At 49.9% G+C, this 4,753-nt stretch overlaps 1 non-coding gene across 1 annotated transcript; it reads left to right on the top strand.

Annotated features, from left to right (window-relative positions):
- Nucleotides 1-499: 499 nt before the first annotated feature.
- Nucleotides 500-667, top strand: LOC135000162 (U1 spliceosomal RNA). The gene has a single exon (XR_010202174.1). It is a non-coding gene; the product is annotated as a U1 spliceosomal RNA (small nuclear RNA).
- Nucleotides 668-4,753: the final 4,086 nt, after the last annotated feature.

The following is a 4,753-nucleotide window of genomic DNA, read 5'->3' as shown; positions in this document are numbered from 1 at the left end:
ACCCTTTTACTTGTCTTGTAGAGCAACTCTGGAGCTGTTACTGGGTCCAGCTGCTGCAAGAAATCAGCTTGAATGCTTCAGGGGCTGGGGCATGGCCAACATGAGCCCCACACTGATGGGGGTGTATAAAGCGATCTAGGGGTCATCCAAGCGCAACCCCACAAAGGCCGCCATGCCCTGCGTGACCATTTTCTCTTTTCATATGCAGACGAGGGTTGCAGCCAACTATACCCATTGCTTGGATGACATCACCATATGCGAATCCATCTGCTGCAGGCCTTCCCCCAGGAATGCTTGCACTAGTTGTTGCATTTGGTTTGTTGTTTGGGGGGTGCTTCAGTATTAGGCAGCCTTCTGCCCTCACACATTCGTCTGAAAATGTGTTCTCCCTGCAGTTGTTGTCCCCAGATGAGAGTTCCCTTGTGCTGCCTCAGTTGAATCTCCTTTACTTGACGGAGGTGTGCCTGAGCAGCGGCCCTCCCCAGCCCTATCTCAAATCATACTTATTTTGCTTAGGTGATACCATGGTCATGAAGATTGTTTTCCCAGGGTGAGGTTCATTCATTGCATTCTGGGTATGCTGACCTCTGTGATTTCCCCAAATGTGGGAATCTCGACTGCATAATTTGTGGTAGGGGGGGGACGACTGCATTTGTGCTTTCCCCTGGTTGGCTCTGGTATAATTTAGATCTCATTGTCTCAGGTCTCTCTCCAGCCTAGTTTGCTGTCTGTTTCCACTTCTCTTTTCTTGAGCCCCTCCCTTCTATGCCCTTGCGCACTATCCTGACTTCTCCCGTCTGCTTACTTTGTGCCTTCCAACGCACAATGCGGACTACAGGTGGTGTTGCAGGGCCCACACCCTTTTATTTGCCTTACAGAGCAGCTCTGGAGCTGTTACAGTGCCCAGCTGCTGCAAGAAATCAGCTTGAATGCTTCAGGGGCTGGGGCATGGCCAACATGAGCCCCACACCAAAGGAGGGTGGGGGGTGTTCAATGCGAACTAGGGGTCATCCAAGCGCCCCTTTTCTCTTTTCATATGCAGATGAGGGTTCCAGCCAACTTTGGCCCACTGCTTGGATGACATCACCGTATGCAAATCCGTCTGCTGCAGACCTTTCCCCAGGAATGCTTGTACTAGTTGTTGCATATGGTTTGATGTTTGAGGGTGCTTCAGTATTAGGCAGCCTTCCGCCCTCTCATTTTCATCTGAAAAGATGTGGTCTCCCTGCAGTTGTTGTCCCCAGACAAGAGTTCCCTTGTGCTTCCTCAGTTGAATCTCCTTAACTTGACGGGGGTGTGCTCGAGCAGCCGCCCTCCACAGCCCTATCCCAACACATGCTTTTCTTGCGTATGAGATCTCTTGATCATGAAGATAGTTCTCACAGGGTGAGGTTCATCCATTACATTTTAAAGTAGGAAGGTACAAATTACATATTCAAATTACATATATGTGCTGGATTCAAATGTTTTCCCCCCTTCCTTTCTCAATTGTGCCCATCAGCAGCTATTCTAATGTTGCTGCCAATGGGTGTGACACATTAATTTCTTCTGTGGGGTACACTGGACTCCACAAGGATTCACATTGGGGTGTAGAGTAGGATCTTGATCTGAGGCACCAACAGGCTCAAAGCTTTTGACTGTTCCCAAGATGCTCAGCGCCCCCTGCTCTATAACCTCGCTTCCATGAACAGGGAGCTCAGTTTGTAGTTGGTGCCTTCAGTAGCAGGCCACTTAACAGGGGGCTGCCTCAGGCAGCCTATTCTTAGCTATTAATTTTGACAAGAAAAGAAGAACTTTTTTTTATAAGAATCTACAAGGGCTGCAGCAGGTTAGGTCTAATAGACATCTTTACTGCAGCTCCATCACTCCCAGCGGCGCAGTATACTCCCGTGCCCTGGTTGCTGGGTCACTGCAGCGGAGGCTCCGGTTTCTTCCTAAGGTCAGTCACACACACACCGCCCTCCGGGATCACGAGGCCGCTGATGAAAGGGAGGTAAGGGACTTCTGTGCCCACACTATACCGTGATGGTGGGCCATGTGCGCACTGGCGTGGACACTGATTACTGGGCAGCCGCTCCACTAGCCACCAGGGACAGTTAAGGAGCACAGCTCTGGGGGGGTTTTCTCTTATATTAACCCCATTTTGTACTACCCGCAGTGCATTGTGATAGGTAATAGAGCCTGATTCAGGTTGGATTGCAATCGCAATAAGCAATCCAACTGCAAAAATTGCTAAGAGCATACGCATGCGCCTGCATTTTCTGCGGCACCCCGCAGATAATGCGATCGCTTCTGACTGTCAATCGGTGCTGGGGGGGGGGGGGGGGTCAGCAACAATCCATTTCCAAGTCGGAGATGGAGCGGTGCATGGGCAGGGCTACAAAATGGGGTCGGCAACGGAGAAACAGGAGGCGTGGTCAGAGCTGCTGCATGACATCACATGCAGCAGCTGCGATCACAAAAATGGTGGCGGCTTCTTGCGCACACATACAGTCTGCACCAACAGGAGGCTACCCCATTTTTTATGATCACGCTGAACTGCACTGAGACTGCAATTTCAGCGTGGTCAAGAAGGGAGGCGGCATGCTGGGTGGCCCCAGCATGCGAACCAAAGGATTGCAAATTCTGTTACTTAGCAGAATTTGCAATCCTTACTGAATTAGGCCCATTGATTACAAAATGTATTTGTAAATATTTGAAGTTTTTCTTCAGGGACTAACACAAAAGATGCTTGGGGCTACTAACACATGGGTAAGCCACGTAAAGCTTCCCATGGGTCAGTGGCATCACAACGGGGTTGCGGCCCACACCCGAGTGTCACCCGCCAAGGGGGGTGACACCAAAGTGCCGGCTCCTCTTCAGTGACAGAATATGGGTGTTTCACTGTAACATTACGTGCAACACCCAGTTTCTGTCACTGTGCAGGAGCCAGCACCACTCACACACTAGTCCCCGGGTGCAGCACTCAACCCCCGGGATACCCGGAGCAACAAAATGGAAATTCAGGAAAACAGGCCACACCCCTACCTATGAGACCATGCCTCCTTTTTACCATTGCGCTGCTTATCTGCGCGCACTGCATTACAATCTCCCTTGCTGCCTCTCTGGGTGTCACCAATGATAGTGACACCTTTGCCATGCTTGTAGCAGCTGGTCCTAAGATCTACACCTCCAGCCCTGAGTGTTTGCCCTTGTGACTTGTTGATCATCATAGCGAAGCAGATTCTTACAGAAAACTGCAGGGGCTTAGATTGAAAAGAAAAACATTGACGAACCCATCATTTCAGCAACAGGGTCTGCCACACTGCTGACTGAAATGACTGGTTGGTTTGGGCCCCCACCAAAAAAGAAGCAATCAATCTCTCCTTGCACAAACTGGCTCTACAGAGGCAAGATGTCCACCTCATCATCCTCCGATTCCTCACCCCTTTCACTGTGTACATCGCCCCCCTCACATATTATTAATTCGTCCCCACTGGAATCCACCATCTCAGATCCCTGTGTACTTTCTGGAGGCAATTGCTGGTAAATGTCTCCACGGAGGAATTGATTATAATTCATTTTGATGATCATCATCTTCTCCACATTTTCTGGAAGTAACCTCGTACGCCGATTGCTGACAAGGTGAGCGGCTGCACTAAACACTCTTTTGGAGTACACACTGGAGGGAGGGCAACTTAGGTAGAATAAAGCCAGTTTGTGCAAGGGCCTCCAAATTGCCTCTTTTTCCTGCCAGTATACATACGGACTGTCTGACGTGCCTACCTGGATGCGGTCACTCATATAATCCTCCACCATTCTTTCAAAGGTGACAGAATCATATGTAGTGACAGTAGACGACATGTCAGTAATCGTTGCCAGGTCCTTCAGTCCGGACCAGATGTCAGCACTCACTCCAAACTGCCCTGCATCACCGCCAGCGGGTGGGCTCGGAATTCTTAGCCTTTTCCTTGCACCCCCAGTTGCGGGAGAATGTGAAGGAGGAGCTGTTGACGGGTCGCGTTCCGCTTGACTTGACAATTTTCTTACCAGCAGGTCTTTGAACCTCTGCAGACTTGTGTCTGCCGGAAAGAGAGATACAATGTAGGTTTTAAATCTAGGATCGAGCACGGTGGCCAAAATGTATTGCTCTGATTTCAACAGATTGAATCCTGGTTAAGCGAATTAAGGGCTCCATCCACAAGTCCCACATGCCTAGCGGAATCGCTCTGTTTTAGCTCCTCCTTCAATGTCTCCAGCTTCTTCTGCAAAAGCCTGATGAGGGGAATGACCTGACTCAGGCTGGCAGTGTCTGAACTGACTTCACGTGTGGCAAGTTCAAAGGGTTGCAGAACCTTATACAACGTTGAAATCATTCTCCACTGCGCTTGAGTCAGGTGCATTCCCCCTCCTTTGTCTATATCGTGGGTAGATGTATAGGCTTGAATGGCCTTTTGCTGCTCCTCCATCCTCTGAAGCATATAGAGGGTTGAATTCCACCTCGTTACCACCTCTTGCTTCAGAGGATGGCAGGGCAGGTGCAGGAATGTTTGGTGGTGCTCCAGTCTTCGGCACGCGGTGGCTGAATGCAGAAAGTGGCCCGCAATTCTTCTGGCCACCGACAGCATCTCTTGCACGCCCCTGTCATTTTTTTAAATAATTCTGCACCACCAAATTCAATGTATGTGCAAAACATGGGACGTGCTGGAATTTGCCCAGATGTAATGCACGCACAATATTGGTGGCATTGTCCGATGTCACAAATCCCCAGGAG

This window comes from Pseudophryne corroboree, unplaced genomic scaffold (genome assembly GCF_028390025.1).
Source record: "Pseudophryne corroboree isolate aPseCor3 unplaced genomic scaffold, aPseCor3.hap2 scaffold_1509, whole genome shotgun sequence".
In the NCBI taxonomy this organism is placed as follows: Eukaryota; Metazoa; Chordata; class Amphibia; order Anura; family Myobatrachidae; genus Pseudophryne; species Pseudophryne corroboree.
Note: the sequence above shows the minus strand (reverse complement) of the source record. Positions and strands in the feature narration are given on the sequence as shown.